Below are 23,348 nucleotides of genomic sequence, written 5' to 3' on the forward strand. Positions count from 1 at the left end.
TTACACCATGGAGAATCAGACAATAGAGGTGTTCCTGAAAACTGCTTCCACTATCCATATTAAGGTTCAGAAGAGCTTTGATTTTAGCAGAAAATATATTTACTTATATAAGTATTAAGTATATATAAGTAAACATAAGCAGAAAGCAAAAGTGATGAATTTCTGTTGTGATTTAAATGCCACTGTGGACACCCAAAATTGAGAGGTATCAGATGTTAACTGCACACCTCATGTTTCTCTCCAAGCCGATGGTTCACAAAGAAAATTATAGAGACAAACTGGAAAAAGGGTTCAAATGTCAGATTAAAAATCTAGGAAATACTTTAAAGCTTCACAATTAGGAGAGTGACATAAAGCCAAAGAAATAAGCAGAGAATGCAATTAAAGAGCTGGAGGAGCGATGGAAGCAGCTGGGTGAAGGGGTGGGAAAAGAATTGATGCTGGAGAGTAAAGTCATGAAAGTATGGGGGAAGGTGTGGGAAAAAAAAGAGAGCAAGAACCTGAGGGGAGGAGAAAACTAAGGGAGAAAAGAGACAGCATACATTTCGAACTACGCATTTGAAGAAACTTTGCATTTTTACCATCTGGCAGCATATGCAGCTTATTCTGAAGTGCTGGGATGTGTTTTGTGCTGTGGGGAGAACTGTTTCATGAGCTCATCTGAGCTATATACCTACCATGAAGTTACCTTCTGAGAACTGGGAGATGGCCCAGTGATGACTCGGATGATTATTTCTAATCCCATCATCAGTAAAAATTAAAAATGGGTTCAAACCAAAACCAAATTTTTGTGGTGATGCAAACCCTCTGCTCTGCTAAACCCCATAAAGTGACATAGCAAATCCTCCTACCTCTGTACAATACATAACACTAGCATCTAGACCAACTAACATTTCCTAGGGAACACATTACCTGTTGGTCAACATGGTGTTGCTGATTTGCTGGACTGCACTTGAGCCTAAAGTGAAATGCCTGAGTTTATCACTATTTCAGAGACAATTTCACTCAATAATTCTTCTACTTTTAAGTTCACAGTAATACTAAAGATAAAACATAAAAATCCATGTTTCTACAACTCAGTTCTAGCTGTCTCTTTGCAGAAAGCCACACCTGACAGTAATACTTGGGAGCGGAAGTTGGCAGCCCCTATTATGTCTCAGTTAAAACTCAGCATACTTTACAGGTCTTAAAGACCTGTTCCATTATCAAACTTGAATTCATGTTTCTCTTTACTTTGACTCACCAGTGCCTATATACATGATGTTCACTTCAAGTCAGTGTAGAAAGAATATGGTATTTTCTGGTTAGGGCAGTTGGAGACAAATCATACAAGAAACAAATCTGATGAACAGATTCACCAATTTCAAACATTTCTCCCTGCTTACAGGCACTCATCTGTTATTGAAGATAAGCTATATCACACATTCAAAGGGGGTAAGAAGGGTTTGACATACGTAAAATTATACTGAAATTGTGTTAAGACTCCCAATTATCTATCATGATGTATGCAGCCTTCACGTACCAAACTTAATGAAATACTTAAATATTTATGACATTATGAGAAGCTGGGCATAAGAGGGGTAGAATTCATTCTGTGCAACTAGACTCACATGATTACATCTGTAGTCAAGGACAAGACAGCTGAAAATTTTTATTTAAAATTACAAATTAAAAAAAAAAAAAAAAAAGACAATTTATTATCTACCAAAACATGGTAAAAGAAATAACACATACTTTCCTGAAGAATGTATTGCAAACCTTTTACAATAGAGTACAGGTCTAATTAGAATTGAATAACGCTGCTATAATCTGTATGCTTTTTAATTCTGCAGCTGCAGATTTTGTCACTCAATTTCTGTGGAAAATCAAGACTCTGTAGCATAAGAAAAGTGATTCCAGTGTAGTTCTTTGGTAGGAAATAAAGCCCTAAAAAAAAAAAAATCAGCAATTAAGCTGTTTAAGTCATGTTTCCCTGAATTTGCTGAAAGCCTGACACCAGATCTCTGAATTATTTTTTTCTGAATTTTCTTTTCAACATCACTGTTTTTCATTTTGTGGTTAATCAAACACACTTTTCAGACAAACCAAAATGTCTCCTACATCTTTTTTCCATAGAATAAGCCTCAGTTATTTCAAACTCTAAGCCATTACAAAGATTTGCCTTGACAAAAATTTTATCATCAAAGAAATGATATCATACTATTTACTTTCATAGCTGAAAATTTAGTACAGATCTCAGTTTCATCTTTTGAGATTAAATCTATGAAGAAACCTCCAGCTGCAGAACTTACCATTTTCCACTGAATATATGTCTTTATTCTCAGTACTCAAGACAACATGCTCTCACAATGTATATTTTTTCAGATATGTATCATTTTAAAAAAGCTTCTTGTTTCCCAACTGTAATTCAAAATTTTCACAACAACTTTAAAAAACACGCCGCAATCCCTGACAAACTGGTGCCAGCAGCCACTTAGCAGGCTTGGCCAAATTCAGAAGAGCCTTACATACCTATTGCAGTGGTAGTCAGCATGGATGCAGAACAAATATAATTTTGACTCTAAATCATATTGGATTTGGTGTTAAAAATGATTGGAGGACTGAGTCGAATTTGGCAGAAACTCTACATTTGTACTCATTGCAAATCACTTTGAATTTAATCTTCAAACAAATATAAGCTTGGTCTTTAAGTTTAAAGTTATCTCACTCACCATTATTCTACAAGGCTCTCAAGGTAGATGTACACCATGTTTGCTCAAACACCTCATTGATGCCAGAAATCAAATTCCTAAAAAGAATTTTAAAAGAAAATCCAGAAAGCAGAACATATGCTTTAAATTCAATTCTGTATGAATAAGAACATTCATCCTTCTCTATTTACTTGGCTGTTGGTATAGAGGATAAATCTAAAGTAAAAAATCTCAGTTTCTGGATCTCATGCCAACAACAAGATCTGTGGGAAGGAAGAGATGCCAGTTTGTGTTCTCCTAAGCATGCTAGGAACTAAGGACCAAATTTTACATACCTTATGCATGCAAACTCTCCCAAAACTGAAGGAGAGTTCCACTAAAAAAAAAAATAAATAAATAAAAATAAAAAAGGTAAAGCAAGTCTAAAGACTAGAGGTCTCTTCAACTATAGTCACGATCCCTTCTTTTACAAAGGATATATAGATATATAGATATATATAGATATATATTTTTTTTTAACACTTGCTGTAAGTAGACAACTTGTAGATACCAGATAACCTACAGGCTGAAGTGGGTTACATACAATATGAACTTTATATCATGAATAATAGAAGCTTAGAGACAGATTAATCCCTGAACTAGTTTTGCTGATTTTTCTGGAAGTCCAGTCAGAGTTATATGATTTTGCACTCCACAGAGTAAGATTCTACAGCATTTAATGAGCTAAGGGGAATCCCTAAGGGGCTCTAGGTTTTTACTTCTTGAACACAAACCTGAGTTCACATGTTATTATGACAAAATGAATTTGCTGTAGTATCAAATCATGGACAAACAGAGATTTTGTATCTTTGACAGTCCACAAGAGATGGAACTTTACTGAGTCAAGAAAAATATTTCCCTTCAGAAACAGAGAGCAGCTTCAGGGCTACACCATTCACACACTGGTTCAAAGAGATGAGCAGGTTTGATTATAGAAGGTGCGGCACAGATAAGTACACAACTTTGGGGTGGGGTGACAATGAGATTCAAGTTAGCAGCATTTTCAAAGATTAATTGCCACAAGGTAACAAAATAACGTACCTTAACTATTAGTTGAATGTATTGAAAACTGAAAACAACAATCTGACTTTAGATGTCATCATGATGAAAGTCCAGAAAGAGTACAAGAAGCTAAAAGCAGGTCACAACATTCTGAAAAGTTTCACCTAATTAACAATAAAATTGAGAGCCAGAGTGACTTTGCCATGACTTTCATCCCTTTTAGCAAGGTATTATCCCATTTGTATTGAAAATGGGAAGCATTCTGACACATAAGGGGAAATAACACTGACTGACTGCAAAGAGGAGATGGGGAAGACAGAAAAACTGGAGAAAGCAATCAAAAGAGTTTATCGTCATTGTATGCCTAGAGTGTTTGTCTCCAGAGCTGTGTTGTCTATGCTTCAGCACAGCTCTGAAGATACACAGAAAAACTTTACATGTGGCAACAGCCACTTATGACCACGCTAGAAAAAAATATGTTAAGATACCAAAAACATCACCTCAGGGCACAAGTTCTATTCTTCTAAGATATTTCCTTGTATCCTATAGTAAAACTTGCCTAATAGCGCAAGAGGGGGACTTAATTAGGTCTGCCCAGCTTACTACAATAAAATGAATTGGCAGTGGTATCACACTGGGGACAAATGCAACTTCCATAGCTTTGACGGCCCACAAGAAATAGAACTTGACTTAGGCAAATGGAAAGGTATTTCTACTGTGTCCATGAGTGGACAGTGTCCAACAATATAACCTGACAAACAGAGGATGGGGTAAGAGCACTGCTTATTTTTGCAGATGAATATTTCCCATAATAGGAAACTTTTTCCAGTTGTTCATAAAACATTAAAAAATAAACCAATGAGATAGAAGGACCAAGGGCCTAACACGTGCTAAAGACCAGGATTTTTAAACAGATTTCAGACAAACCAATGTAGCTGTTTTGTTTCCAAGAATAAAAAGTAAAAATATCATCTCCATTTTAAAATAATTCCTATGATATAAAAAAATAATAAATAAAATTATTAATAATTAACAAAAGTAATTCCTATGATATCTTAAAGTAGAGGTCTGAAACTTGGCCAATAACAATAGGGCATTTTACCCCTAAATTCAGTTGGCTGTATTGGGCACACCTGTTCATAACCACAGCTGGAGAATTACATTAAGAACGTTTATGAATTTGAACCAGAATATGTACCACAAGCTGGGCAACAGTTTGTTCACATACAAATGTGAAACATTCATAGTTTGGACCAGTCTCTGTTTTTTGGACCAAACAAAAACAGATCTGTTTCGGGACCTTCAAAATCTTGAAATTCCAAAAACACTAGAAAACTCTCTGTTTGAATGAGGACAAGGATTCTTAAATCTCCTTCCCGTCTGTATTTCAGTATTCATATAAATAATAAATAATGAATGCTTATTCACCAAGCATTTTTTGTTTATCACATTCCTGCTCATTCGTTTTGGAAAAAAAAAATGTAAATATTAAAAAACATTTTGAAATGTAATACATGATGTTAAATGGCCTAATAACCGCAGCAAATCTTAATGCCTTAATACTCGACTTTTAGGCATCTTTGGAGAAAAACAAACTGAAAACCACCATCATAGATGAAAGGAATCACTTTTATAAATGTAATAACTAATTTAAAGAATGTCACCATGATTAGTACATCTCTTTTCTCTACTCTGCGAGGGTGCAAGTCAGAAACATGCAATAATAGTGCCATAATTTCAGCTAGATTCTTGACGTAGATCTCCACAGATGAGAAAAACATGCATGACAATCGATATCAGCCACCTATTATTCTCCTCAAATCATGAACTTTCAGGACAAATCAGGACAATTTAAAGCATTTAAATTTAAATTGTATGATTAAGAGCAGATTTAAAGATCTTCATTTTGCCAATCACAATGCATAGGCCACAACTGAGACACCCACAGCACACACTGAGAACTGTCATCACCCATCCCTTTTTCAGTCAGGTCCTTCACCTGGAGAACATGCAAGAAGCATAGCCTCATGAAGCAAAGCAGGGTTCTCCCTCAACAAACAAACACCCCCAAAAAACTTAGCTGTTATGCAAAGGAAACTGTTTACATCAAAATTAGGACTTACATGCAGAAACTGGTTAGAGTCCTGCCTAAAATAAATAAATAATTAAATTCTTCTGAATTGAGGATGAAAAAAAGAAAGAAAAATATAGCTTCTTTGCTTGCTTGCAAACACTAATATTTCTCTGCTTTAACAACTGTTTCCAGCCCTTTACTGTTTCATCTCCTCTAATCTTTGATACTTTCATAGAAACAAAATTTTCAGTAATCAAAGTATGCCTTGGGTAGGAGGGGTGGAGAAAAGGAAAGAAGGGTGCTATTTTCTGCTTTGTTTTGAGTCTCCACTTGATTCAGCCTTCTGGTTGATTCAGAAGTTCCACTATTTTGTTTATTTACTGCCAGTAAGTAGATGGTTGTTGTAACAATTGCATTAAATCTGACATATAACATCAGTTTTGTTCCTTGGAAGGCAAACATGAGGAATATGTGAAACTGCACCACGAAGTTAGTAGAATAGGACCAAGATCATGACCAAGGAGTCTAATAACCTAAGTGATATTTTTTATTTCAGGATAGTTATTTCCATACCTAATTACTAATTTTACTTTACTGCAAGGAAATGTTTAAACATTTTATTCTAAAGGTTTGTTTGTTTGTTTGTTTGTTTTTAATATTGTTTTATAGACCAATTATAGATCAATTCTTCTAAAGTCTTTAGATATTTTATTTTCAAATAACTATTAATACTTCTCTGTTCCTTTCTCCATTGACACAATACAGATGATAAAACTATTTACAGATATTTAAAAGTTATTTAGATGTAAAGCTTCTTCTGCACTTATTTACTTTTCAATAATAAGAAATCCTTGTTTTGAAAACCAACACAAGCTACAGCAAGCACCAGGCTGCCTTTCTTAATAAATAAAAATAAATACATACATATATAAATAAAAAATTAGTTGTTTGCACAAAGGAAGATGCTAAAAAGTGTTTATGACAAAGTGAAATACATGAACAGTTACATTAAGTATTTTAATCAATTATAATACAATGCAAATAGAAATGCATTCTTATGTCCCTTAAAAAGTATAAATACAATTGTATAAAGGAACTTGCAACTTGCTGTCCCTAGCTAAGCACAAATAGATTCCCAATCTTACGTACACATTGACATATAATTAGATTTTATAGTCAGGCTTGATTAAAGTTACATCTTCTGTTATGAACAAAGCTTTAACTGGGTCATCTATAGCTTAGGCAAGAGTTTAATCACAGCTTTTCTCTGCTTTTAGAATAAAAAGTAGGATTTTCTGGAATGAATCACTTCTTATCTTTAGCTTTATATGCTATCATCATCACATTCTGAGCCATTTGCCATTTGTCTTGCCCTCAACATATCATTACACATGGTAAGCACGTGTATTAGGTTTACATGGCAAGATTTTGGTAGCAGGGGGCTACGGGGGGGCCTCTGTGAGAAGAGCTCAGAAATTGCCCCACGTCAGATCAGAGCCAGCTACAAAGGGACCCACCACTGTCCACAGCTGAGTCAATAAGAAATGTTGTTTGAACCTCAGTGAGAGCAGATTTAAGAAAGGGGAAAAACACTGCTGCACAACATAGAGAGAGAAGTAAGACACAGCCTTGCAGACACCGAGATATGCGTAGAAGGAGGGCAGGAAATGCTCCAGGCACAGAGCAGAAGTTCCCCTGCAGCCTGTGGAGAAGCCCCCAGTGAAGCAGGTAGATGTGGCCTGAAGGTGGCTGTAGCCCATGGAGAACCCCCACAGAAGCAGGCCCTGAACCAGAGTTGTAGGAGCAGGGAATCTGGGGAGAATTTCTGCCCATGGGGGACCCATGCTGGAGCAGTGTGATCCTGATGGATGGACCCCATGGGTACAGGCACACGTTGGAGCAGTTGTTGAAGATCTGCTGCCCATGTGGTAATCCCACACAGGATCAGTTTGGGAAGGATGGCATCCCATGGGAGGGACCCCACGTGGAGCAGGGGCAGAGCGTGACTGTGAAAGAGCAGTGGAGATTAAACACTGGGGACTGACCACAGTCTCCATTCCCCTGTGCCACTGAGGGGCAGGAAGAAGAAGTAGAAGAGGGTGGATGGGGGGAAGGTGTTTTTAGTTTGCTTTTAGTTTCTCATTGTTCTAGTCTGTTAGTGATAAGAAATAAATTATATTAATTTCCTTATGTTCTGCCCATGATGGTAATTGGTAAGTGATCTCCCTGTCCTTATCTCAACCCTTGAGCCCTTTTCATTTGAGCCCTTTCCCTTTGATGAGGGGGAGCAAGAGAGCAGTTGTGGTGCTGATCATCTGCCCAGCTTGGTAAAATCACCACAGCATGGAAATTCATATATCCAGAAAAGAAATATATATATAATTTCTAAGTCCACTTTACTGTTTAAGACATCCCCTCATTTCTCTTCTTCCATTTCATCACAGAAAATGTTTTTTGTCACTTTGTTTAATGTTATTGAAGTTGCAAGTCTTCTTGTTTTTCTGGTGTCTGTCCTTAGCATATAAAAAGACTTCACAGACATGTAGAGTTGCTAAAAAAAAAAAAAAAAGTCTGTTTTGATATGGGATTTCATAATGTTACATACTCTGGACAAGATGAAATCTTTTAAATCAGTTACTTTCTATGCAGACTGTTGTATGTAACCTCAGGCTAAATTTACCTTGTGTTGTTATTCAGACTTACAATGACTGCAGAAGGGTTGCACAGAATTTTGGGCACTGACAGGTTCGTACACTGCAAGCTTACTCTAAACAGATTAGTGATGATAACGACATGAAGCCATTTATATCCATGAAATTAATGGATAGCAGAGGAAGAAGAAATACTTGTTTCAGGACAAGAAGGCTGAAGCACTAAGAATATTCAGTAAAATATTTAGTATCTGGCCTATTTGCTCTGATGTGCTGCGGCTCCATTCCGGTCTTCTGTCTCAGAAAGCTGATCTGCCTTACAGCATTCAAGGATAAGTAATTCTCAAAGATCGACAAGAACACCTGCCTTTGAAGTCAGTGAAATTCAGCTAAAAAGATTTTATGATAATGGCAAGGCAAGTTGCCATTTGAATGTATGAAACCTTCTAATTTTTAACATAAGAAAGGCAAGCTTATTTCTATAAGGAATATATTTCATTCGCTTTTCAGTGACTTCAACATATGTGGCTTCAATGCTATAAACTACAAATGAAAGAAAGTCTACTTAGTAACCTACCACCATCAAATTTCACCAACATTGCTATCATCATCTTGATTTGAGTAAGGAATAGCAGAGAACTTCAGAGTCTGTGGAATTTTCAGTATGATTTTATGACACGAAAAGAATGATAACTGTGCCCAGCAAAAAGGAAACTATCCTTTCCAGAAATATATTTATTCTTGTAACTACAACCAGCAATATTTCTACATTTTTTACAATTTAAAATTCTGCAAAGGTCTCACCTAACTACAAAATTACTATGAACTATGCATGACTCTAGGGGTGGTTGTTGTTTAACACCAGGAAGTTAAAAAAAAAAAAAAATCAGAGAAGGTATACAGTAAGATACTTCTTAATAAGATATGTCTCCTTATGTAAAGGTATTTAAAATGACAAATTTTTGCATGTGGCCAAAATTTTCAGTTCAAAACACTTCAGAAGTCTGTTTGTAATCAGGTTTTCCAAATTTACTAAGAATGGTAACATTTCTCTCTTCTAATCCTTCTTTCCATCAGCACTGAATAAAAGCATAGTTTTCTCTGAAATCAATCTGGATTGACAGCCTAGTTCAGAACCATATCCTCTGCATTTCCAAGGTGGACATGTAAAAACAATACATTTTTATGAGACAGTGGCCACCTCTTAGCTCCATAGAGGTTCCCACATTCAAGGTGCCAAAGACAAACCTGCATCTCTTTAGTTCCTTGCAAGTAATGTCTGTCATATATCTGGAAAAGAGTAATATATACATATATATATATATATATGTATATATATATATATACACATATATATATATATATATATATATATATATATATATACACATATATATATATATCACTATGCCATTATCAAGTTGTCATAAAATGGCATTGAAATGCATAATCAGTGAAGGAGACAAATCTGTGAGAGAAGAGGATTTGGTCACTTGTTTTCATCCCATGTGCCTGGTGACAGGACGAGGGGGAATGGGCTAAAGTTACGCCAGGGGAGTTTTAGGTTAGGTGTTAGGAAGAATTTCTTTACTGAAAGGGTTGTTAGGCACTGGAACGGGCTGCCCAGGGAGGTGGTGGAGTCACCATCCCTGGAAGTCTTCAAAAGACGTTTAGATGTAGAGCTTAGGGATATGGTTTAGTGGGGACTGTTAGTGTTAGGTTAGAGGTTGGACTCGATGATCTTGAGGTCTCTTCCAACCTAGAAATTCTGTGATTCTGTGATTCTGTGATCTACATGTGCCACTACTGTTTTGTCTAACAAAATAAAAGCATATGTTCTTGATAACACTGCAATTGCTACTGTGATGACTGAAAATAAATAAATAAATAAATAAATGAAAGACCAGGAAGTATCACCATTGCTTCCTATCTAGAGAACTGTCCTCTGTTCAGCGTCACACTGTAGTTTACGTAAAAGTCTAAGTCAACATCTCCAAATGAGATTGTTTCCCCTGGACACAAACTACACAGAATGCCATCGAACTCCTCCAGTGAAGACCATTTCATTCCCAAAACATCCTTCATCATTCCTTCAGACCTGGTGATACTGCTTAGACACCCACAGCCATTTCTGATAACCCAGAAGACAATTACCCAGCTGTGTGTCAGTAACATACAGAGAAGGCAAGATGCCCAAGTAGCCTTTCTGAATACTGAAGCAAGATTTTTTTTCCAAGATCTCAGTTCTACTTTAAGAATAATAAATTTCTTCTGGAAAGGGCTAGAAACATTAGTCAGTATTTGCACAGAGTCCTCAGTACTTTAATTTGCCAGTGTGATATTTGCCCTACCTATTACTATTCCCTTTAAACTTCCAAAAACCTGCCACACATAATAAACACCTGGAAATAGAAAACTATTCCAACAGTAGCACACCTATTGCAGAATTTCTACTTTAGGGACCATTTCAGCTTAGCAAAAAGTCTTTTAATCTGCACAGCAAATGGAATAGGCCTTGAAATCTTTATTAAATGTACATACAATATGTACTGAAAGCAAAACAAAAAAAGCTATGTCTTCTTTATTTATAAGGTTATTATTACTGTATGTGAGACTCAGCTGAACTGAAAGGAGAAAAATGAGGTAGATAATATCTTTAACATAGGTACTTTGAGGGCAAGAATAGTGAAGAGTAACCCTAAATATTACTGCACTTTGTTTTGAGGCCCTTACCAAGCTCTGAAAGAGCATAGATAGAACAGCCAAAAGGATCAGAAATGCAAAAGTTTTTTAAAAACTTTAGTCAGCAGTGCATTAAGAGAGACAATATTCTTTGTCACAGCAAAACAAACTGATAATTCATCCTAGAAGCTTCTTTGATATTAGGGTAAAACAACTTCTCGGATGGCTCCGACTTCAAACTGAGCTTGGATTCTAGACCTTTCAGCTAGTCATATGACCTTCAGTTTATATACAAAAACACTGGGAGATATGAAGTAAATATGATGCTTAAGTTTCCCTCTAGCTAGCAGGTCTCAGGGTACAATGTTAATAACCTTGTAATGCTTTTAAAAGCAATGTCAAATGATATGAAAAAATAGAATGCTAGGATAGACTTAATATTTTAAAAGAAAAAGTTGTTTTCCCAAAGAGCTCAGTTTCAGTTTGTATGTGAAAATCACAAAATGGCATTGTACCTAATCATTTGATGGTGAAAAATAACAAACGGAGGCCTTCTTTCTGTACAGGAGCAACTGAGGACCTGCAAAGTTGTGGGGTTTTTTGTTAGTTAAAAAAAAAAAAAAGTGCCAAGACACTATACTAGACAAATTGGACCATTCTTTCTCCTCTGTTGCTTTTCTAGCTGTGCCAGTTATAACAGATCTTCTGGTTTCTAGCGAAGAGATGGATAAGGAACTGCTTTGTGGGCGGGCTATGAAAACACTGAAAAACTTGACCATTTTCAATGACTGAAATCTCTTCACTGGAGTGCATGTAAATGCCAGCAGCAGCAGTTGCTACCATAGCAACAGAGTTATTTAGGAAATAATTTAAACTGAGTACCACAGCATATTCAGTTGCTCATGAAAGAGGCTGAGTTGGCAGGAGGATGGGAAGTGGGAGAAATAAGGTTCATGACTTTTTTTCAATTGACAAATTAGTTTGTATGTTTCCCGTCTGTTTGTCAATACACAGGAATCTCCATAAATAAGTACTTACCTTGAATAGTTTTGGAGTTTTTATTGTACTTTTATGATAAAATTAGCTAACACTCATGGACAACTTCACAGCTACAACACTTTATCCACTGAATACCATGTACAATATTATAGACTGAAAGCCAGTCTACAAATTAAGTTTACTTAGTTTAATGAAAGAACAAGATGACACCATGCTTTGAGACATAGAGCTTGAAATATTAGCCTCCCTTAGAGAAATACAGCTCTCATTTACAGTAAAAAAAAAAAAAAAAAAAAAAAAAAAAAAAAGCAATTAAATAGCAATGTTGGATATGTTGGATCAGCCTTTCCAAAAGGCATGTTTCAGTGACTGCAGATACCTACATCGGTGAAGTAATCGTTTTTGAAATTTTCTGCTTTCATCACCTAATTGAAAACTCAAAGTTAGTTAAGAGTAAGATATTTATTTAACAGATTATTTTAATAATAGACAACTTTTGAATTCTATACCCCTTTTCAAATATATTTTTCCATATATTGTTCCATATATATATTCCAATATACACAATACAGACATAGTCTTTAGAATTCAAATGAAGAATCACAGAATGGTTGACGTGGGAAGGGACCTCTGGAGGTCACTTGGTCCAACCAAGCAGATCTTTGAAGACCAAAGCATGCACTCCTGAAGACCAGCACTGTGATTTTGCTTTTTGCCCCACTCCCTCCTATTAGGATCCTAAACACCATCATCTCACAGTCACTGAAGCCAAAGTTGCCTTTGACCTTCACATCTGCAGTGAGCCCCTCCTTGTTTGTGAGTATGAGGTCCAACAGAGCACCCATCCTCATTTACTCCTCTATCATTTAGATCAGGATTTTGCTAGCTGTTAGGACTCATCCATATATTCCTTTGAAGAAGTTTATGTAATTGTACAGGCACTAGTTTCTAAAGAGGGGTAAGAGGGAATAATTATTTAATTAATTCTGCCATGCTGTACAAGCCTTCTAGTTTGTTAACTAATAGCAGGACAACAATATGAAATACATCTCTTAAGAAAATATGGATATCAGGGTCAAATCAAGAACATAATAGAAAACAAAAAAGCCGCATTACTTCATACATACAGGAAAAAATTATATCTGTAGAATGCACAAATACACATGACCCATCATTGAACACAGAACAGACACACAAAGATTTCTACCATCACTATCCTTGAAGACAAAACACTTATACTTGAAAATGGAAAGTGGAGACCAAGCCAAGTATTGTGGTCATCATGGGAGAAGGGAAGATTTTTTTTTTATATTTTTTTTTTCTTTTTTGAAGAGAAAGCTTTGTGTGAAGGGAGCACTTTTTCACTAGCTGCAAACCCCACTGAGCTCAAGCCGGCTTTACAGGTCAGAACCAAATCCTGTCAGAAGGATTTGGCTAAAATCTCTCTAAGCTTCATAGTAAGCTTCTAGCATGGAGAGGTGTTTTGCTATGTTTTTTTTGTTTGTTTGTTTTTGGAGTTTTATTTTCCTTCGAACAGAAAAAAATAGCCATATTCTTATTGGAGAATAGTTATAGAAAGGATCAGAGAAGCATGTTATACAAATCTTTCAATTGTAAATGTCAAGAAATTGTAACAGTTTCTCAAAATGTCAGTTACAATATACCATATGTTAGAATTCTTCCTTATTTGCTATGCTGATAAGAGCTGAATTTCCATATGTGTGCCTTCATTGCTCTTATTCCATCATTTGTACTTTACGTAAATGACCAGTGACAGGTCTGGTTCCTAGACACAGTTACGTCAACTACATCCATGTAAATCAGTATAGACTCACTTGCCTGCTTATCACCAAATGTATTATATTAAAGATATTCTCCATTCCCTTCAAGGTGTGAATGTTTGCAGTAGTAACAACATAACTGTTCTCCTCAATTCCATTATTACATCACTCAGTCTTTTATAATTATTCTAAAAAGTAATATTTGTGTGTGTACACACAAATACAAAAACAGCCATACCAGTATTTGTTCATCTGCTGTAATCATAGAATCATAGAATATCCTGAGTTGGAAGGGACCCTTAAGGATCATCAAGTCCAACTCTTGACACCGCACAGGTCTACCCAAGTTCAGACCATGTGACTAAGCGCACAGTCCAATCTCTTCTTAAATTCAGTCAGGCTCGGTGCAGTGACCACTTCCCTGGGGAGCCTGTTCCAGTGTGCAACCACTCTCTCTGTGAAGAACCCCCTCCTGATGTCCAGCCTAAACTTCCCCTGCCTCAGCTTAACTCCGTTCCCACGGGTCCTGTCGCTGGTGTTAATGGAGAAAAGGTCTCCTGCCTCTCGACACCCCCTTACGAGGAAGTTGTAGACTGCGATGAGGTCTCCCCTCAGCCTCCTCTTCTCCAGGCTGAACAGGCCCAGTGCCCTCAGCCGTTCCTCTTAGGTCTTCCCCTCCAGGCCTTTCACCATCTTCGTAGCCCTCCTCTGGACACTCTCCAACAGTTTCATGTCCTTTTTATACTGTGGTGCCCAGAACTGCATACAGTACTCGAGGTGAGGCCGCACCAGCGCAGAGTAGAGCGGGACAATCACCTCCCTCGACCTACTAGCGATGCCGTGCTTGATGCACCCCAGGACACGGTTGGCCCTCCTGGCTGCCAGGGCACACTGCTGGCTCATATTCAACTTGCTGTCTACCACGACCCCCAGATCCCTCTCTTCTAGGCTGCTCTCCAGCGTCTCATCGCCCAGTCTGTACGTGCAGCCAGGGTTTCCCCGTCCCAGGTGCAGGACCCGGCACTTGCTCTTATTGAACTTCATGCGGTTGGTGATCGCCCAGCTCTCCAACCTATCCAGATCCCTCTGCAAGGCCTTTCCACCCTCAACAGAGTCCACAACTCCTCCAAGTTTGGTGTCATCAGCAAACTTGCTCAAAATGCCTTCTATTCCTACATCCAGATCGTTTATAAAAATATTGAAAAGTACCGGCCCTAAAATGGAGCCTTGAGGGACCACACTGGTGACCGCCCGCCAGCCTGATGCAGCCCCATTTACCATAACCCTTAGGGCCCTGCCCGTTAGCCAATTGCTCACCCATCGTATGATGTTTTTATTTAGCTGTATGGTGGACATTTTGTCCAGTAGGATCCTATGGGAAACCGTGTCAAAAGCCTTGCTGAAGTCCAAAAAAATCACATCAGCTGGTTTCCCTTGGTCCACCATACGGGTGATCTTATCATAAAAGGAAATCAGGTTAGTTAGGCAGGACCTACCCTTCACAAACCCATGCTGGCTGGGACCAATGACTGCATTGTCCCCCAGGTGCGCCTCAATACGTTCGAGAACCATCTTCTCCATGATTTTACCAGGCACTGATGTGAGACTGACAGGCCTGTAATTGCTAGGGTCTTCTTTCTGACCCTTCTTGAAAATCGGCACAACATTTGCCAGCTTCCAGTCTACCGGGACCTCTCCAGACTCCCAGGATCGTTGAAAAATAATTGAGAGAGGTTCCGCGATGACGTCCGCCAGCTCCTTCAGCACCTGGGGATGAATCCCATCCGGACCCATGGACTTGTAGGGATCCAGGTGGAGTAGCAGATCCCGCACACGTTCAGGGTCGGTTGGGAGTTTGTCATCCCCACCGTCCCGGTCCTCCAGCTCGGGGCACCCTGGGTCCCGAAGCCCATCATCGGCATTGAAGACAGAGGCAAAGAAGGTGTTAAGCGTCTCTGCTTTGCCTATGTCATCGTCTGTGAGAAGACCTTCCCTGTCAAGGAGCGGCCCTATGTATTCTTTAGTTCTCCTTTTTCCATTCACATATCTAAAAAAACCCTTTTTATTTTCTCTCACAGACACAGCCAGCTTCAACTCTAGGTGTGCTTTAGCCACACGAATTTTCTTCCTACAGACACGAACAGCATCCCTGTATTCTTTCCATGTCACCTGGCCCTCCTTCCAGTAGCGAAACACTCTCTGTTTCCGCCTAATCTCCATCAGAATGTTCCTGGTCAGCCACGACGGCCTCCTGCCACGCCTGCCTGACTTGCGATATTTAGGAATTGCCTGATCTTGTGCTTCTAGGAGGCATCGCTTAAAGAGTGACCAGCACTGGTGGACATCAAGGCCTTCAAGAGCAGCTTCCCAGGGGACCTTGCTGATTAGTTCCCCGAGCAGCCTGAAGTCCTCCTACCCCATATCTAGGGATGAGGTTTTGGTGGCACTTTTCCTTCTGTCACCGTAAATTTTGAACTCAACCACTTCATGGTCGCTATGACCGAGGCGGCCACCAATCACCACATCTCCCACCAGACCCTCTCTGTTTTCTAGCAACAGGTCTAGGAGGGCACCTTTCCTAGTTGGCTCCGTTAGCACCTGCACCAAGAAGTTATCATCTAGGTGCTTCATGAACCTCCTGGACTTGCTCGTGTCAGCCGTGTGGCACTCTCAGTTAACGTCTGGCAAGTTGAAGTCCCCCATAAGGACAAGGGGAGTTAATCTCGAGGCCTCTCTTAGTTCTGTAAAGAATAAGTTATCGGCGCTATCGTCCTGGCCAGGCGGTCTGCAATAGACTCCCACAACGACATCCCCTTTATTCGTTCGTCCCTTGATCCTTACCCAGAGGCTCTCAACTTTGCCATCGTCGACCTGGAGTTCCACACAGTCCAGCCCCTGCTCCACATACATCGCCACCCCACCACCTCGCCTACCCTGCCTGTCCCTCCTGAAGAGCCTGTAACCATCTATCGCAACACCCCAGTCACAGGACTCATCCCACCAGGTTTCGCTTATGCCGATGATGTCGTAGTTGCGGGACTGGGCCAGGACTTCTAGCTCATCCATTTTATTCCTCATACTGCGTGCGTTCGTGTAGAAGCATTTCAGGTGCGTCTCCTTACACTCAGCACCTTGTGGATCTAACCGAAGGACCTCACTGGCACACAGCCCCTCTGATTCTAGCGTACCATCCCTTAGGTCTTCACCGGCGTGCCTGGTTTTAGCCCCTTCCCCCTTCGACTCTAGTTTAAAGCCCTATCTATCAGCCCTGCCAACTCCTGACCAAAGATCCTTACCCCTCTCCGAGAGAGGCCCATCCCATTCGGTGCCATCAGGCCCGGCGTAGCATAGACCTTCCCGTGGTCAAAGAACCCAAAGTTCTGCCGGTCACACCAGTCTCGAAGCCACGAGTTTATGCGAACAGCGCACCTTTCTGCTTCGATCCCCCCTATCGGAAGGACGGAGGCAAACACAACCTGCGCGCCCGAACCTCTAAGTTGTCGCCCCAAATCCCTAAAGTCTCTTTTGATCGCCTTCGGACTTCTCTTTGCTACTTCATCGCTACCAGCCTGAAAGACCAGTAGCGGGTAGTAGTCAGTGGGCCGTACCAGGCGCTTGACTTTCTTGGCAACGAAATGCTAGTGTAAACCAACACTATTGGAAAAAAAAAAAAAAAAAAAAAAAACTATTGTGCTAGGAAAGTCTTTAAAATATTCACCTGAGTTAGGTAGAAATGCAATGAAGGAGCTACCCATATTTCTCATCTTTCCACCTATAACCCCTTCAAGAGCTGGTACAAATAGTGAAGTGTATAAGTTCAATTTTAAAAATTCTGCATAAACCAAAAGTACCTTTCAAGACAAAAATTATATGATTTTAAATACTTTGAGTACCCCTTAAACAGATAGCAACAGCTATTTTTATCAGTTCTATCATACACTAAAGGACAGCACAAAAAAAAAATAAAATGTATATCACACTCTGAAAGGATGTGTGCATTATAAACCTTTTTTTCTGATTGCTTACCTATCTTTCTGGATATGTTATGCCCTCATCTTGTGAAAAATAGCTTATAATAAAGAGGTATTACTGTATACTGGAATCCAAAGTTTTCTGGACTATGGTAGACAGCTGATGCACAAATAAACATCATAGTATGAAAAAAAGGACTTTACCTCACAGATGTTTTATTCACACATACTATCATGCAGGTTAGTTTCTGTTGTACTGTCCTTATTTGTGCCTGTTACAGCCATCATACAGACTATCTTCAAAATGATAGTTTTACTAAAAGCTACAATGCAATTCTTTAGAGGATATATTATCAAACATTACTTCACTAGAAGTCAAAGTAAACACACTGGCACTGGCGAGCATTTCAAAAACAAACCAGACACTTCCAGCCTTTGTTTTTCATCTTGAGTCAAACTTTCCAGAGATTCTCTATCTCCACAAGAATCGATGTAAAAGGATACTAACATTCCTAAAACATGCATTTGGAATAAATTAACTTTAATTTCTTCTGCTGGTCTAAAAAACTTTCTTATAAGTTCCCGTCCTCACTTAAAAATATATATATATACTATTTCCCCATCTAACTATTTGCACTCCCATTCAAAAGAATGTTCTTCAAGGTACATGTATGTTGTCAAAATTTTAAGTTATATACCAGTATCAAAGACGAAGGGAATTTTTTTTTTCTTCACATCATAAGGTGCCATTGCCTTCTGAGGTGTTTAATCCAAAATCTATAGAACTTAGTTCGCAGTTTCAGTAGCAACATATTTTTATTGACCATGGACTCTGTGCAAGCTACATATATTTTGCTGCTTACTACAACTTTAAAGTATTTTTTTTTCTTGTTTGTACTATTAGAAGATACAAGGAGAATGAAGTGCATTTAAATGCTTCCTTGACCAAAATAACGTGGGTTTTTTTTGTTGTTATTTTACCTTGACATTTTCAAGTATATATATATATATATATATATATATATATATATATATATATATATATATCTGTTATTATTGTTGCACTACAGCAGGTTACCTGACTTTGACATGCCAGCATTGTTTTGTTTGGAATACACAAGCAGAGAAAGTCAAAAAGAAGGAAACACCTTATACCAATGAACACACATTTCAAATGATTTTTTTTCAGCCATGTTTGTGTATCTTTTCTGTATCCAGATGTCTTTAAAAAATAATTTAGCTTTGCTGTCAGAAATAGGTGCGGAATTTTCAAGTTCCACCACCAAGTTTCATATACGTTACATTCCTGTGTTATACAAGAATGCCTCTAGATGTGAGAAAAATTCAAGTATCACATAATTAAAGAGTACAAAACATGTTTTAATGATAGCACCAATTCTAGTAAGAAAATTTCAGTAAGATTTTATACTATTGTTTAGAAGGAAATTGTTTACTATTTATTGTCTATCCTTTTAAAAAAAAATTGTACTTCTGGTTAAAACTTCCATTAGAATTCTGTTTCAATGCTCAGTAACATCCCTTCTATCAGTGCTAATTCTCCATATGAACTTCTTGCAATGAACTAGAATTAAGGAATACAGTTTGTTGTTACAGATGGAACTTCTACTTTATCTGTCTAACAAATCTAACCATAAACAAAAATGAACCAACTCATCACAGTCTCTTATTTGTAGCTTAATCCATCTGCAAAATCAGAATATTTCCAATAAAACCACACATCATTAGAGAACAGTCTGTCCAATATGGATGGGGCAAACACAATTGATGGGAAAGAAGAAAGCAAACATGGAAAAGATGAAAATACTTGAAAGGAAACATAAGAAACATCAAAACAAAAATCAATTCATAACAAAAAAAAAAAAAAAGACAACAGTAGGTGTTTAGGTTGAAGGACCAATTTTAACTGTAGAATGTACAGACAGACATTAACTGTTGAACAAGGCCATCACTTACATTTTGGTTTTTTGTAATCTTAAAATATATAAACATGATATTTCTGGAAAAGAAAAAAGGCGGTTTATAAAGATGTGGGTCACAATGACCACAGCCAAGTGCACAGTCATGTTACCAACTAAAGTCGACTCTCACTAGTCTTTAAAACAATGGTGCACCAAAGATATGTACCTCTTGGTCACTGTCTCAAGTGCCATTTCTAGTGGGGGCACATAAAGCCTCAGGCAGGGAAAAATAAGGACTGTTAGAAAATATTTGTTTCTCTTTAAATTAAAAAAGAAAGAATAGAGGAAAAAAATGTTGTACTGGCAAAAACAAGTCATTCAGAAACAAAAGGAATCTTCTTCACCTTGGATAGCCTAGGTCTTAGAACATCACAAGAGAGAATGTTTTTTCTTTGACAGTTTTAACAGAAAGTTCCTAGAGACCATTATGGCAGTCAAATCTGAACATAGTACTAAAGAACATCCTCGAACTAATTTTGCAGCAATCTTAGGACTTCTAGTTGTGTTGGAAAGGGAAAAAAATAAAAATAAAAAGCCTCCTGCACCTTTCGTTGTCTTCAAAACCTCCCCCTCTCCCAAATAATCTAATCTTTCTACATGAATGAGCATGAGTAGGATCCCTTTCACTATAAAATACGAAGGAATCTAATATACCTGAGAAGAGATCCATCTTTGGAGAAGACAGGCAACATACTTTACACTACTTTCAGATCTTCATTAAAGCATTGGTTTCAAGGCATCCACACTGAAGTTTGAGTTTTCACTGATTTCACTAAACAGAGTAACCCCATAACTATTACACTTTTTTTCCCTCTGGAAATAAAAAGCGTTTTCTAGTTAAACAGAACAGTATCAACAGCACCTTGTCAACGTATCTGTCCGAGCATGAGCAGAAACAACAGAGACAACTCCAGTTACCTAGATTAGTTAATCCTTGTGCCATTGTCAATGTGCATTTATGGAAGAAATTGTTCAGGATTATTTAGGTCACAAATCCTTTCCATCACTGGCATCTGGTACTAGAATTGTGGGCATCTGCCATTTAATGTTTGTTCTAAAAGTAGAAACAGCTTATCCTTAATAAGTATTTAGTATACTGTGTATGACTTGGCTAAGAGATTATATTTCAGAGTTGTTTATAGAACCTGGTTGTGTTTTTTGTTTGTTCATTTGTTTTAAATTCAGTGCTCCGTCTACACCTAAATTAATTCAAAACATTAGCTGGTAAGATAGAAACTAATAAGACTTAAGAGAGTTCATCATCAACTTAGAACACTGCCAATACCTTTAAAGTGAAGGTACTATGGTGATGGGAGAACTCCTCAGCAAAAGTTCCACCACATACTGAGCTCAGACCTAAAAAGTCTCTGTTGCAGGGCGTTCTGAAAGTGATAACCCCTTTCCACTAATGAATAAGAAGAAAGCACATTTGGTGTCACCAAAGGAAGTGCTTTACCACCACATCCACACAGCTTCCCTTACTAGAGTACTGACTACGAAGTGACCAGCACACTTTACACCTGTCTTCCACAGATGGGTCCCAATAGTAGCACGAGAAGAAAACACATCAGAAACACCCTGAGAGTACAGGAGCCTCATACTTACATGTACAAGATGAGAAATATTGCAGGAAGTTGCTGAGCCTATGAAACATTTGGCATTACATTAATTTCCATTCACCGATATAAAACACCCAGGGAATAAGCCAGACAAGATCTGTCAAATTTTTATTGCAAAGTAGAGAATGTGCCAAAAAAATAAACTGCATGGATAATCTACATGTAGTGCAGCAGTACCCTTTAAAATGTATTCCACAGGATGCATATTAGCAACAGTTCCACCAGCTGAAATATACATAAATTGTCTCTACAAAACAAAGAAAATAACAAGAGGTTTTGCAATCAAATGTTAATCAAATCGACAATAAATTTATGTTTGTATCCCTTAAAAGGAGACAGATTACAAGTTTCAGAGGTTGTCTACAGTGTAGTTTCATTTTATAAGGAAGTTACTGGCCACAGTTTTTCCTATTATCTCTGCAAGTTTTGATATAATTTATATTTAGAGAGTATAGGAGGTCTACTACTTTAATTTCTTGTCGAAAATTAAGCTGGTGGCAAAAGAGGAAGTTCTATACTAGTAATCTTTTGTTATGACAGTGGACAACCAGTTACTGTGAAACTCTGAATCTGAAAGATTCTTTCCTGTGTCACCCAAGGAATGGAGAGAAGAGAGTTAGTAAAAGAAGCTTCATCTTAGGTTATGCAGATGTAACTGTGGTGGCTCAAAATGAACTTAGACTGGATGGAGCTTCTCACTTCACTAAGCAGATGACACAGTGCATTATGCCATTTAAATAATAATAATAATAATAATAATAATAATAATAATAAACCAGCAGATTTGCAAGGCATAGATGCTTATCCAACCATTTCATCCACTCTCATGAATAACTGGAAAAAGGAAGCTGTTAAACATAACTTATTTCAGACTACTTTAAGCAATGTTAAGAAGGGAAACAAAAAGTAATTCAACTTGTACTAATAGTAATCCATATTTGCAACTAACATAATTCACAATTATGTGAAGACACACGCGCAGACTCTTCAGTAATAACTAAAATTAGGCTTTACAAGTTAGATTTCTATGTGAATTTACAGATTGATTTTAAGAGGAATGTAGTATCAATGTGTATGTTACACAAGGGGATCCAAGCCAATCTTTCAAATTAATCATCCTGATATTGCAAAACTGGTAGCTGCTTTCCTTCAGGTTTACGTGATAGCTATTTGAAATGGAAATGTTATAATTTTCATGTATATAGTTATTCCAATGCAGTAGTTTCTAAACATTTTACAGTGTAATAAGACAGGAGAATGGTAAATACATCATATTACTTCCATTTTACTGGTGGAGAACTTAAGACAAACTGATAGATTTTCCAAGCTTAAACAGAAAGACCTTTCAGAACAAATAAATATCCCTGAATCTCTCATAGTTCAAGCTACAAGCATACCTTTCTACTCTGCATTACAAGGGCTTTTCTTAAAGGTCCTTGCCAGAAATAAAAGGTGTCTTATATAATCAGTATTAACACACACATTTTTCTATCTGAATTAACTATCTGATGGATTTACTTACAGTCATTGCAAGTTAGCACTACTGCATGCGCCTCCAAATAGAATTTCAACACACTGATTGAATAAATATCTTCTGCTAAAGCATCCAAATGTTCAAACGTTGTGGAGGAAAAAAAAAAAAAAAAAAAAAAAAAAAAAAAAAAAAAGCCATTCTACATGTATATCTCCTTATATTAAAAGTTGTCAGATTTTAAACAAGAGTCAATGTTACCCAAATATTTCAAAGTAACCTCACAAAAATCTGTTCATAACACTACTCTTGCTTTTATATTTCTACAGTTCTTAACTCCTCTGTGATTCTCTCTTTCAGCTCACAGGGAAGAACTGGTGGCAAATACAG

General features: G+C 37.7%; 1 protein-coding gene across 9 annotated transcripts in view; it reads right to left on the bottom strand.

The window, feature by feature from the left end:
* RGS7 (regulator of G protein signaling 7) overlaps positions 1-23,348 on the bottom strand; it is a 260,311-nt gene that overhangs the window by 216,193 nt on the left and 20,770 nt on the right. The window lies entirely within an intron of this gene.

This window comes from Anas platyrhynchos, chromosome 3, assembly GCF_047663525.1.
Source record: "Anas platyrhynchos isolate ZD024472 breed Pekin duck chromosome 3, IASCAAS_PekinDuck_T2T, whole genome shotgun sequence".
In the NCBI taxonomy this organism is placed as follows: domain Eukaryota; kingdom Metazoa; phylum Chordata; class Aves; order Anseriformes; family Anatidae; genus Anas; species Anas platyrhynchos.